Below are 14404 nucleotides of genomic sequence, written 5' to 3'. Positions count from 1 at the left end.
ATTCATTCAGACAGTGGAAATTGCCTTTTGTTGAAGCACCCACTGCACTCTCTTTCCATTGAAAGATGTCAATAAAATGAACCCGGGTCATTTTATTTCTTTATGACACTGTCTGAAGAATGTGTAAATATTTCTGCTATCTAAGGGTTAAGATTTCTAGTAAATGATTAACCATGCTCTTGCATTTTGCACCTTTTCATTTACCCTCCCCTGCTTGTATTATCCATCACATATTCAAATTAAATTCTGTTTTTATCTGGCAGTAAATTGTTACAGTCCTCTGTTCAAATGTATGTGTGACATGGCTGAAATGCTGTCAGTGGTATGGACCAGGCAATAATTTAATTTCAGCTCAGTTTTTCTGAGAACAAAGGATGCTACCTGGCATTTTCTATGTATCACTTCAGTGAGACTAACACAGAATTCCAATATTTAATTGTAAAAGGCTCTTATGAGAGTATATAAGCATCTAAATTGAATGCATGCATAAATCCAGTGTAAGTTTTTTCAGGGGGGGAGGGAGGGTTTTGGAGGAAAACCAACATATCTAATTACATTCAATGCCTGTTGCTGAAAATGTCTCTTTCACACAAGAGTCTATGGTTGTTCCTTTGCTCATTGTTAGCAATTAGTAGTTTTCTTCATGTTAGCTAATATTTTATTTTTATGAAACACGGTGTGAACTAATGGCTACATCATTGGACTAGGACTGAGGACATGTGGCTGCTGTTCCTATCTTTGTCTCTAGCCTCCAGGATGACCCTGAGCAAATCAATTAATCTCACAGGAGCTTCCATTTCTCTGCCTGTCAAGTAAAGCTACTGATATCTACCATCTTTGTAAAGTACTTTCAGATTTACAGAGAAAAAGTGCTATGTAAAAGTCAAGTAAAGCTGGTTGGAAAATAGAATTTTCTTTGTACTTGAAATATCCTCTATTCAAAATATGTTTTTGTTTTGAATTAAAACAAAAAGCTGAAATTTCAGAATTACTTACAGGCAGGAAATTCCAAAACATCTTGATTTGGAAAAAGTAAAACTGTATTTTGGTATTATTAAAACATAATATTAATGGATATTATATATTAACATTAGAATACAATGTAAGAATCTAAATGAAATTATACCATTGATTTTTCCTTTCAAAATTATGCAAAAAGTTAATCTTAGACACAACTGGACATTCTAACAAAAGTATTCCATCAAGAATCTTATGGCTAGCTAGAGCTAACTTTTTAAAAAGAAAATAAATATATAGGGCGTAAAATCAACATGATATGAATCATAGGCCTTGATATGCTTCCAGTGAGCTCATTTGTGTCCGAAATAGTCATATGCAGGGCAAACATGATATAAGGCAGGCTGTATAGCCTCTCTCTCTTTCCCCCATAAACGATGTAACAAGGAAAAGTGTTGGGGTCAAATTCATGTATGTCAATGTAAATCCAGAGTAATTCCTTTTATTTTGGATTTACGCTGAGAAAGCTGGTACATGGAAATAGATGCAAACTGAGATAATGGTTGTGGTGTCCCACAATTTACAAGGTACCTACCATGCTTTTTATATGAAAGCCACCAAATGGATTATACTGGCTCTGCAGACAAGCAAGTTAGAGAAAGCAATGACTGTAACACACACATCTGATTTATCTGTATTACTCAACATGCTTTCAATTTTGAGTGGTTTATTAAAACCAAGGGAGAGGCTCTGGGTGTGGGTGACACACCTGACTTGTTTTTGTTTTTAGAGGTTGGCTGCTCCGTGTTTTCTTTAAACAGAAGCTCCTTGCTCACAAATTCTAATGTCAGTCTGGGTGCATACAGGCCATAGTCTGAAGAGATGAATTCTCACACCAGGGGTATCTAGTGGTAAATTTATTACTGATGATTGTGAAAAGGTTAATTTTTAATTGCTCATATGAAAGCAGCTGTTTGACAGAGGGCTACATTCTGATCTTAGTTATATTGGTGAGACTGAGATCTCAGACTATGAGCCAAGATCTCCAAGAGCCATGTAATACTACTTTTTTAAATACAACCATGATCACATTGAACACAAGCTTCTCCTCAGATTCATTTTTGTTCCTTAATCTTTAATCTTCAAGCACCCTAACCTGCTATTTGCATTTGCCCCTTCCTTACTAAAGTAATACCCGGAGGTTTTGCTTGTGCAAAGACTGCAGGGCTGAACCAGATTGCATCTTAAAACCCAGGGCAGCACCACCATGTTGTGAGACAGACTCTTGACAAAATTACCAGACTAACTGATGGATATTGACAGTGGGTATGTCATTTAATTCATAAAATAATACACAATTTTTCACACTGAAAAACCCCAGCAAGTTATATAATAACTAGGGAGCTGCACCCACTACTTTCTATGCTCACCAACCCCCCTCTCTCTGGTGACTCTTGTGGCCTGAGAGCGTGATGATGTCATTCTGTCGCCCGACAGAATTTTTTTTTTAATATATATGGAGAGATAATAAATCAATTCAATACATTTTTAATGTATTTCACCGCCACAGACAGGGGCTTTACTGAGCCTCTTTGGGCACAAAAAGGGCAGAGGAGGAGACAGGATAATAGCTTGCTCACTGGTCAGATGCAGAAGGTGAGAAGCATGACGACTGCACCAATGGGATGGGAAAGTGGGTGTTTTAACCCCATGTGTCTGGGATTATGCTCCCATCAGGTTCAGTGCTTCCCACCAAGGTGGCCCTGTTCTACATAGCATACCCAAATGGGACAGTGGGTAAAAGTGGATAATTGCATAGGGACCCGTTTCATTACAGAGATCTGCAGTGCCAACCACTAGAATGAGCCTCTTTCTTCTAGCACCTTATGTGGCATCCCATCGCTGCAAGTGGATCCCTATCCCTGCTGTTGATGGTAGAGAGGAAGCATAGCCAGGCTGCTCTCCTGGCATGCAACCTCCATTTGCAGATGCCACCCTCTGCAGTTCCCATTGGTCATCATTCCCAGTCGATAGATTGGGACTCGGGATCTGCAGAGTCAGTGCTCAGGAAGGTGTGATGAAGGCAGCATGCTGTGCTTGAATGCTGCCTCTGTCTCCTCTCTCCGAGCACTGACTCCATGGCTCCCAATTCATTGGCTGGAAACGACGGCCAATAGGAACTGCAGGGGGTAGTACCTGAAGATGGAGGCAACATGCCTTAGAGCTGCCTGGCCGTTCCTCCTTTCCACCAGCAATAGCAGGGACGGGGATCCATTTGTTGGGCACCAAGTCACCTGAGAGGAGTGCCTCCCATACCACAGACTTCAACATTTTTATGGTGTACATTTGTGCCCATGTATGGACATGTTGTCAACCCCTGCTTAAAATATGCTTCCCCCTCCCAGCATTTGCCTCACGAGTTAGGATTCTCTTGAACCTTACTGGATCTTGTCAAATTTTACATCAAAAATCATTTCAACCAAAATGTTTTTCAACTAGAAATGGTCACCCATTGATTTCGGGGGGAGACGTGGTCAAACTGATTTCCTGACCATTTCTCCTAACTATACCACCTTTAGAAGTTTGTTTTTCTGCCAGGGAAAACCTCTTTACAGACAAATTGTTTTAAACAACATTGCCATCTAGAGGAGAACTAGAATCACAATTAAAGAGTATTCCTTAAATCAACCAAGAGATACTTTGTTCCTCTAACACAGGCATGTCCAAAGTCCGGCCCGCGGGCCAATTGCGGCCCGCGGTCAGATTTAATACGGCCCCCGCTTCTCCCGGCTCCCTGGTGCTCCTTTTAACTGGCGCGCACAGCGCAGCGCGCCGCTTTGGGCCGCGCTGCCGCCGCGGTCCTAGACCCTGCCCTGTAGGGCACGTCCACAGCCCCGCTCCCCCGCTTAGCTGCGGGTTCGCCCTGACCCCGGGACGCCGTGAGGCCAACGTGCCCTGCGCTCTCCGACCCCGCGGGCCCTCCGCTTTGGGGCTGAGAGTGCAGGGACAGCCCCCGCTTCCTCCCCCTCTCCTGGCTCCCCGGCGCTCCTCTGAACTGGCGCGCACAGCGCGCCGCTTCCGGCCGCGCCGCCGCCATCCATGGCGGCCGCTGCGGTCCTAAAGCCTGCCATGTAGGGCACGTCCGCAGCCCCGCTCCCCCGCTTGGCTGCGGGTTCGCCCTGCCCCCATGCCGCCGTGAGGCCAGCGTGCCCTACGCTCTCCTGTGCTGCAGTCCAGATCTCAGTTTCACCCTTCACATTAGTGTAGGCAAGTTTTTTTTTCAATTGAGATGAATACATTGTAAAATCTCAGTTAATGTCAGTTGGTCTAAATCAGTTATAAATATATTTGGACACAACATGTATAGTTGGTGTTATGTTCCTGTTCATATTTTTTGAACTTAAAAGTTGATAATATGTAATGTACTTTACAATGTTCCTGACATATATTTCAGCTTCCTGGATTTTTTTTTCATCTGGCCTTCAGATATGAAAGGCAGAGTGATTTAACACCTGTTTAGATTTGTCATCCATGTGACGAAATGAAAAGTATGCCGTTTGCAATAAACTTTGCATAAAATAGTTAATTTGCATTTAATTTTCATGGTTCAAAGAATGTCAGGCAAAATGGTCGGCCCTCACTCATGTTCACTTCTTCAAATCTGGCCCTCTTTGAAAAAAGTTTGGACACCCCTGCTCTAACACCTTCTGTCCAAATCTCTACAAGAGCCATAGGTGATGGAACTAGGTACAAAAGGTGCTGCAGCATCTCCCAACGTGAAGTACTTTCCATTATAAACAAGGTTTCCAGTTGGGTTCAACAGCTCTCCGCAGCCTCACTATAAAAATTGTTCTAGCACCCCGGCAGGGAAATTTACAAACACTGAACATATCCACTTTGCAATGGGAAAACTAAAGCACAGAAAAGTTAAGTAACTTGCTCAAAGTCACAAAGATATTACAAGTATCAGAGGGGTTGCCATGTTAGTCTGAATCTGCAAAAGCGGCGAGGAGTCCTGTGGCACCTTATAGACTAACTGAAGTGTTGGAGCATAAGCTTTCATGGGAAAAGACCCACTTGAAGTGGGTCTTTGCCCACAAAAGCTTATGCTCCAACTCTTGAATTAGTCTATAAGGTGCCACAGGACTCCTCGCTGCTTTTAAAGATATTACAGTTCAAAATAGGAATTTAAGGGCCAAGATTTTCAGAAATTAGGCTCCTAATTCCATATATAGCCACTTAAAGACATCAGTAAAAGCTGCTGGGAGCTCAGTACTTTTGAAAATCAGGCCTTGTTTAATTGCCTAAATGTGGCCTTAAAAGCCTCACTTTAGATGCTTATTGCCACTTTAAGAACCTTTGTTGTCCTTTTAAAAAATGCTTCTTCCATGTACAGGAAGGTCGGTACCAGTGAGGATGAAGACTGTAGTGGTTTCAGTTTGATGTAACTTCTGTTACAGTTGACTGGACCATTAGCTATAGTGCTGGCTACACGAGTTTCTGTTCCTACTCCTCCACCCCACCCTATCTACTTTTTCTGCATCAACATTTGTCTACCAGTTTTCTTTAAAACTCTTTTCCAGTGCCACTTGCTTTCTTGGTACTCCCATTGGAAGCTATGATTTATTTGAGATTAGTTGGGAAATTTGGATCAGGAACCTTCAAATTGCACAAAAGTTGCCTATTTAACAGGGATCTTATTTTTGTTACCCGTGTCCCCCCATCTCTCCTTTTGTCTGTCATCTTTTCTCAAAGAAGATTGTATGCTCTTTGGAGTAATGTACAGGGTCAGAATCCATCCTTATAGGTTAGACAGATGTGCTCTAGTTCAGTTAGAAGTTATGGCCTTGATGAAAGAATTACTAGTTGGGGGTTTATGGATTGTGTTATGCAGGTCAAACTACATCATAATGATTCCTTGTGGCTTTAAAACCCACACACTGAACAAGAAAACAGCGTTAAACAGAGAAATGCACCTCTCTGTGAACAATTTAGCATTTTGTAAGACACTCAGATGCCACAGATTCAATACTTGGTACAAGAGACAGAGGATGGTGAGAAGGCATGTCAGGCAATTAGGGATCTCTGATTCTCAGAAGCTGATGCACATAAGTGTGAGCAGTTGGCTGGGCTCCTCTAAGGCTGTGGCTACACTGTAGCCTTCTTGTGGAAAAGCTTTTGCAAATGAAGCACAGCATGGAATATTGCTGCGCTTCATTTGCATAATTAATGAGCAGCCATTTTTGCGTAAGAGGCTTTTGTACAAAAAGGGGCTGTGTAGATGGCTCCTTTTTGCGCAAAAACCCCCTCTTGTGCAAGAGCCATTCTTCCTTCATATTTTGAGGAAGAACAGCTCTTCACAGGGGAGAAAATACTAGGAACTGGTGGACTCTTTATTGGGGAACAACATAATGAGAATCAATGGCTAGAAGCTGAAACTAAACTCAAATTAGAAACAAGGCACAACTTTTTAACACTAAGGATGGTTTCCAAGAAAAGTGGTGGCTTCTCCAGCTCTTCATGCCTTCCAGGCAAGACTTTGTGCCTTTCTGGATGATCTGCTCCAACAAGTTACTAGGCACAATCCAGGGGAAAACTGTGTGAAATTTAATAACCTGAAATACACATTAGGTCAAACTAGATCAGTGTTTCTCAACCAGTGGGATGAGTACCCTTAGGGGTACTTGAGAGAAGTCTGGGGGGAGGGGTACGTCAACATAACTGCAATTTGGAGAAAACTGAATTTTTGTTTTAAGTTTTACAGTGCTTTATTATTTTTGTACTTTTTACACCCAAAAATTTCATCGGCCACCCAGCTACGATTAAGTTGTTTCAACAAATGTGTTGCAATGGTAGAAAAAAATTGTGTGTGTGTGAAAACTGTAGGTACTGGGGGTACTTATAATTTTTTTTTAAAAAGGGAATACTTTATTAAAAAAAAGATTGAGAAACACTGAGATAATCTAATGGTCAATTTGTTACCCACACAAATTTCTCTATCCCTTCCAAACTTTAGGGACACACACCTTTACCCAATTCCTAGTGCTCAAGGTGCAACCCTGTTAATTTACACATCCACCTGTAGCCAATTCCTAGGGCTCAGGGTGCAACTTCCGGCGGATTTGCAGGATCTTTTGCCACTGAAAGAGCCTTACGCAGTAATATTCTTATTCTCTATTTATTGACAATTCCCAAACAAACAGAATACACATGCTAAGCACAGTGTCATGCTCACCAATCCTGATAAAGGCAGGCAGACTTCCCTTCTTGGCCAGGCAAGGTCAGTCTTTCTGGATCTAGCTGCTGCACGACACAGTCGTGCAGAGGAGGCTGTGTCGTGGAAGTGAGCTCTTTCAGGTCTTCCCTCCTTTTCCTTTTTATCTTTTTCTTTCTTTTCCTTTTGCTTGCTTGTCTCCTTCTTGGACCCCCGTTTATACAGCAAAACTTCCTGCTTAGCTATACCGTAATCAATTATTTTACTGTAATTTTACTAACCAATAATAACATGCTGTAACAGAATTATCTAACCAATCATACCCCACCACCTTATTTAATTTACACCTAGCAAAATTAATTATACAACAGACACAAACAGTTACAAACCAGGCAGAGAGCACACAGACAAATAATAGGAAAGTGAGGACAATAATCACAGAATGCAGATTCAACTATTGGTAAACAGTTTCTTGCCAGACGAAATGCTGTTAATTAAGTTTTCTCTCCCTATCTTGATAACTGTTTCTTTACCTGGTGACAGTGGGTGCTATTATGATAGGATTCCCTTCTCACAGCCTGCTGTGACACTATTTTAATGCAATTTAGATGGAATGTGAGTATGTGACTCCAGGCTTTACAGCTAATGGCTGCTGCTCTTCAGTTTGGCTGCAGAAGACGGCTTTAGTTTAGGCCTTCCAATATGGCTACAGAAAAACCATATTGTTATATAGAGCCGGCCCAAGCCATTCATATGCCCCTGGCGCCCGGCGCATGCGCGGTCCCGCCCAATCTGGCAGCCTCACACGGCGCCCCCTACAATGGGGTGCCCCGGGCGGTAGCCCAGGGTATGTCTACACTACCCCGCTAGTTCGAACTAGGAGGGTAATGTAGGCATACCGCACTTGCAAATGAAGCCCGGGATTTGAATTTCCCGGGCTTCATTTGCATAAGCGGGGAGCTGCCATTTTTAAAACCCTGCTGGTTCGAATCCCCTGCAGCTCGGCTACACGGTGCACAAACTAGGTAGTTCAAACTAGGCTTCCTAGTTCGAACTACCGTTACTCCTCGTGGAATGAGGAGTAACGGTAGTTCGAACTAGGAAGCCTAGTTCGAACTACCTAGTTCGTGCCCCGTGTAGCCGCGCTGCACGGGGTTCGAACCAGCGGGGTTTTAAAAATGACGGCTCCCCGCTTATGCAAATGGAAATTCAAATCCCGGGCTTCATTTGCAAGTGCGGTATGCCTACATTACCCTCCTAGTTCGAACTAGGAGGGTAGTGTAGACATACCCCCAGTCAGCCCGTAGCTTGGGCCGGCTCTGTTGTTATACCTTCTAGCCTTAAACTAGCCTACTTGTCAAAAGCTGGGAATGAACTTGAAGTTTATCTGTTCTGTTCATTCCCTCTGGGGCACCTGGCATTGGTCACACTGTCTGTGACTGGATACTGGGCTAGATGGACCTTTGGTCTGACCTAGTATGGCTGTTTTTATGTTCTTATTTTCATGAACACTCTAGCAAGTACCTCAATATTCAACTACTATGGCTGTTAGATCTTAAACACTGTTAGGCAAAGTGGTAGGTAACGCAGGACAGTGTTGTTATAAAAGCTTTGTAATCATCAGATTGCTAAATGAGATCAATAAGGTCAGAACACTGTTTGAATACAGTAACTTTGCTGGGAGCTGGGAAAAGGGCAATGGGATATTGAAGTGGGAGCCCTGGCAGAAATTGTGGCTGGCTCATTCAGGGATCACACTGGAGTTTAATGGGAGTCCACATTGGTGCCATATTTCCCGTCCTTTGAAAAGCTGAACCATGCATATCTCACATCAGTTCTGCTGGCTATACAGAAGGTAAGGTAGTAAGGCATGGTAGCACCTGCCTTTCCATTCTGGTAGCTGCCAGACATTGCATGGGGAAAGGAGAAAGTTCCATAAAACTTCTTTTCAGCCACAACTATCCCCTGCTGAACAGAATGTATTAGCATCTCTGATCCTCAGAATATTTTTAGGTAGCTTATTTAATGAACGTTCCTTATTTCTGTTCTACTAATGCAACATTGTAGACCCTCTCTTTTAGAAGATGCATTGTGAAATGGATGCCACTTCCAAACCACGTACACTAGTTTCAGAAAGAAAAGTGTCTATTTTTCTCATGCACCAGATATTTACAAGATATTATTAAACTGTTTCAGAATGGGACAGCCCTGACTGCAGATTCTGGGCAAACTAAGAGCTTACTCTTGATGGGTCCATATAAATTATTAATCATCAGACATTTGCTTATGCCTTGAAGGGCAGTAAATCGTGTTTCCCCTTTTTTATGGCTTCATGCCTCACCCAAAGGAAAAAAATACCATCGTCAGCTTTTACTTTAAAAAGAATTAGGAAGTTCAATAGTTATAGGAAATTTTAGAATGAAAGCATGTGTGAAAGAAGGAGGAAATGAGAGTTTAAGTAGTAAAGAGCTGACAACAGGGATTTATCCAAAATATCTGTAGGTTTTAATAACCCCAGCCAGAGCCCAGCAAGTGTCATGACACGTCTCTAGGTAGTGGACTACCTAGGACTACCTAGGCCACTTTGAAAAACAAGATGAGGCAATAGGTTGTAACTCTAATAAGGAAGGTTGTGATAAACTTTCCATTAAATGGTCATTCTTCAGTTCCTCCCATCATCCACCATATCTCATAATCCAAAGATGGGAAACAAAGATGAGTCTTCTGTGACTCAAGTGCCTAAAAATTAAATCCATATTTAGGTTCCTTTGCCTTTTTTCAGGCATTTAAAGATGAGACCGGGGTACGGCTAGCCTAGTGATTCGATGGTGATGACCTTAGAGTTGCAGGGCAATGGACTAAGTATATTTATTTCTGTATGATCTGATGGGGTTTAATTATACAAGTTTCCAATGCACTGAACTGCTGTTTGTTACTATCTGGAAACCAAAAAACACTGAATGGCCTGGTTGTCTAAGTCGGTGTTTCTCAAAGTGGTCTGGGGATTCACTCTGAGAAACCTGCTAACTGGCTGCTGTGGCTTGTTTATTTTCTGACTCCGCAGCCACAGAGCCTCATGGCTCCCAGTGGCTGTGGTTCACCATTTGCAGCCCAGAGGAGCTGCGAGAAGCAGTGTGGTTCGGACCACCCCTTCCTTCAGAGCCAGTAAATAACAAACCACAGCGGCCAGTTAGCAGGTTTCTCAGAATGGATCTGCAGAACCACTTTGAGAAACACTGGTCTAAAGTATTGTACCCCATCACCCCCCAACACAAATGCAGTTTGAAGAGATTTTCCTATAAAAAAGACCACCTTTGCCTCTCTCATGGCAGTTACATATCTTCATGGCCACAAGGCCTAGCTACGGTAATTGGTTCTTGGTAGGACTTCTTCACTGCTTAGAATTGGACAGTTCATTGATTCACGGGTCTGAGAAGCCACGATTATTTTTAGGCCGTTCCACATGCATTTCATCGGCTGTAAATAAAGTGACACATTTTGTTAAGTTGTTTTTGCGGGCTTTGGGTGTACAAAATCATGGCTCTGTAGTAATGGGCCTGAGGGTATATTGCATATGCTTTGTGATCCAGCTCAGTCCACCTTGTCAACTTTTAAAAAGCACCCAAATATTTACCCCTTTCTCAAAAAAAACCAAAACCCCACACCCCAAAACTACCCACCAAACCCATTATTACCTCTTTGACGGCTTACTTTTCCTGTGTGGAACCCATTCAAAATGCATTATTATTATGCTTCACTTATTTTTGATTACATTGCACTGTAGCACTGGGAGCTACACCCTTTGTTTAGATAGAGTGCTGGGCATTAGTGCTGTGTTGTCATGGGCTGAGGTGAAGACCTTGTCCAGGGTGGGGTGGTGGCAAGGGCACTATTTTAGGAGGGTAGGAGGGAGTAGCAGCCGTGTGCTCCAGGATGTAGCTAGCTATCCATCCCGTTCCCTGGAAGCTAGAGGAGTGAGGGGAAAGTGCTTGCAATCCATGCATGCCTCTCACACCTGGCTGGTGAGAGAGGCATGCGCAGAATGTCAGCACTTTTCCCTCACTCCCTTAGTGTCCGAGGAATGGGATGAAAAGCTAGCCATATCCCAGAGCACACGGCTGCTACCCCCCTAACCTCTTGAAATGGCGCCCTAAGGTGGGGGTGTCTGCCTCACAGCTGTCACACCTGCATTCACCCCTTTTCTCCCCCAGATGGTACGTCCAGTCTCACATGCCCAAGATGGATTACTCCTGTAAGTAGCTCCCCAATCTACATCTTGCCCTTATTAGTGGGGTAGCACAGTTCAATAGTCTCAATAGGACCCAATGTCCAAGGTATTTAACTCACCCCTATTAGCAGGGCAGCATAAGTCCATAGTCTTAATGCAACCTGATGGTCTAAGTCTGTTTTAAGGGGTAATAATTAGGGGAAAGTTTTACATCCTCTGGTGGGGGGGGGGGAGTGTACCCCAGCCCAGGACCCTGTTAGTGGCTCACTCTAGCCACTAAGTCAGCGTGGAAATTCCTGATGCAACATGCTGATTCTCTAACAGCGGCTCTCACACCCTGTGGCTGTCGCCATCCCTGGGGTGTGTTCTAATTCCAAGACCTTGCTGCACTGGTGGATCTCTGTCTCCCCTCCTTCCTCTGGGATCTGGCTACTTCCACCCGCTTCTGAATCCTGAATTGTCTCTGGATTCATCGGGTTACCAACCTGCATGGTAGTGTCTCGGTGTCTGGGCCGTCGCTGAGGCTTGCAGTGAGCTGGCTAGGCAGGTCCTCTCCCTCCAGCTGCCAACCCCAATTGAGCAGAGCTGCTCTCTTTTATAGCAGTGCAGCCCAAACCTGTACAGTAGGATAAAGGGGGTATGGCCTCCTCTGCTCTCAAGATGGAGTTAACCCCCTCCTGCTCAGTGCGGGGAGAGTACACACTGTCACATGTGGCCATATTTACACTTTAAAGGGCTGCTGCCATGGCTGTGCTTTAATGTTTTAAGTGTAGACTTAGCCTTAGTGGGACTAGGCCTGTCTGATAGTTTGTCTAGGGGTGAGGGAACCTACGAAAACAAACTATTCTCAGTTAAAAGCCAGCACACTTAGCTAAAGTTATTTCAAGTAGCTCTGGTTTGGCTGAGAACACAGAACTCAATTGCTCAACTTACCAGGTTTCTCTACTCCTTTCAGCTAAAACAGGCAAAAGATGCACCTGTGAAGGGACCAATGCTACACTTTCACTCCAAAGCCTTGCAAATCGTAGAAGCCAATATCTTCAGGGAAAACACCCTGAAGCAGAGGAAATCCAGTGCTGGGAATGTACATGAAACAGATTCCAGGTGGGAGTAGTAATGGGCCTATAGTCCTACAACAGATTTTGTAAATAAACCTGGGAAGACAGGACAAACCATGCAACGTCTGAAAACAAAGGATGACTTCCTAATTGTTAGTTAACTAGTTAAGAACAAGCACTTTCTGAGGGACACGCTGCATCAAGGAGTAGCGAGCAGGTTCTCTTCTCCTAAGGGTCACCTTTGTAAGTCTACTTATAAATAACCAATTCCATTGGCAGAGAAAGCATAGTAGGATAATAGTTGCATTCGACTCCTAGTAGAAAGGAAAAAAAAGTTCTCAGTCACTTTTTAAATTTGTTAGTCTAGCTGCTAGCACATTTTAAAGGAAAGAGATGAAAGAATCATGATAGTCAATTCTTATTAAAATGACACCTTGAGGCTGATATGAAATTAGAGTGTTTTCTTACTAGGAACTGGATCCAATTCTACAGCTGACTTTGGACTCCACCTCTCACTCTTTCCAATCACCTCCTGCTAGGGAAACATTCCCCTTTACAGATATCAGATAAAAGTTTCCCAAGCCAATTTGTGGTTTCCAACTAATGTATATAATCTTACATTACTGGTGATGGTGAGGAATTTAAAATGCACAGAACATCCCTTTGCTTTCCCTACAATCACAATTTTATTGTTTCCACCTGTTCTCCATAAGAAGTCCCATTCTGTCTTGCTTTTCATATATAAACTAAAATTGTGACATCAGTGATGTCCAGTTTTTCCAGTTTGTGAAGAATAATCCCCTTTAAGACCGTTTATAAAAAGAGACCAGGAGCCTTCCTGGTTATGAATTATTTGCTGAGTTGCTTTTGATTAACCTGAAAAGTGCAATTTTGAGGTATTAGATCCTTGCCACCTCGGAGTATATGGGTGAAAGGGAACATTTTCTGGCAACATCATTCATCAGCAAATGATCCACTCTGTGTTAGGTTATATACAACTGAGGAGGGGTATCCATCACATGCACCTTTCAAAGACGGCGTCTGGATAATACCCTCATCAGTTACTTCTACTGCCAACATTTATGGTCCTTCCACATTCATTTTAGTGAGCTCTATTAAGGAAAAAGCTATTCCACATCATAGGGCATGCGTGGTCATAAGATAAATTCTATGCCGAGCAGATAGACCTAAGCAAGGTTTGGCCTCCTGTATTCAAAGCATATTTACTGAGTATTCAGGTCTATCGAGATGCTTATGTGGTCAAATCACTAGGGCATTACACCATCTCACAGTTTTTAACATGTTTATCCTTGCAACCCTGCCCCCAGTAAGACAAGAATGTAAATCCCAATACTTCTAAACTACTGGAGAGTGAAGGCAAAAAGAAACTAAAGCACAGCTTTTCAAAGGGTCTGGCTACACAGCAACTGCACACCTGTGGCTGGCTCAACTCAGCTGACTCAGGGTAATGGGGCTGTTAGATTTCTGGGTGGACTTCAGGACTTGGACTAGAACACCCTGCAAATGGGAATAGTCCACACTGCAATGAAACAGTTTTGGAGCCTGATCTAGCTGGAATGGGCAGACGTGTTTTTCTTTGCTATGTAGACAGACCCAAAGGTACTTCGGCACCTAAGCCCCATTGACGGGTAGGTGGCTAAATACTTCTGAGGATCTGCGATGAAGCAACTAGCCTAAAGCAACAGCAAATATGCGGGGGAAGCAAGGAATTGAACCCTTACCACCTGAATCCCCAGGCAGCACACTAGCCATTGGGCTGTTCTGTAACCCTTTCAGCCTAAGGAATTCAAAATTCCTCTGAAACCATAAAATGCTCTGATGTCACACAGTGTTTCAAGTAAGTGACAGAATCAGGTATAACTATGTATAAATTTGGGGAAAAAAAATCTTAAGACGGGCATGTGTTGGCAGTGCTGTGCTGTGTAA

The sequence above is a fragment of the Pelodiscus sinensis genome, chromosome 4, assembly GCF_052426305.1.
Source record: "Pelodiscus sinensis isolate ZL-2025 chromosome 4, ASM5242630v1, whole genome shotgun sequence".
NCBI lineage: Eukaryota > Metazoa > Chordata > Testudines > Trionychidae > Pelodiscus > Pelodiscus sinensis.
The sequence above is the reverse complement of the archived record's forward strand: the minus strand, read 5'-3'. Positions refer to the sequence as shown.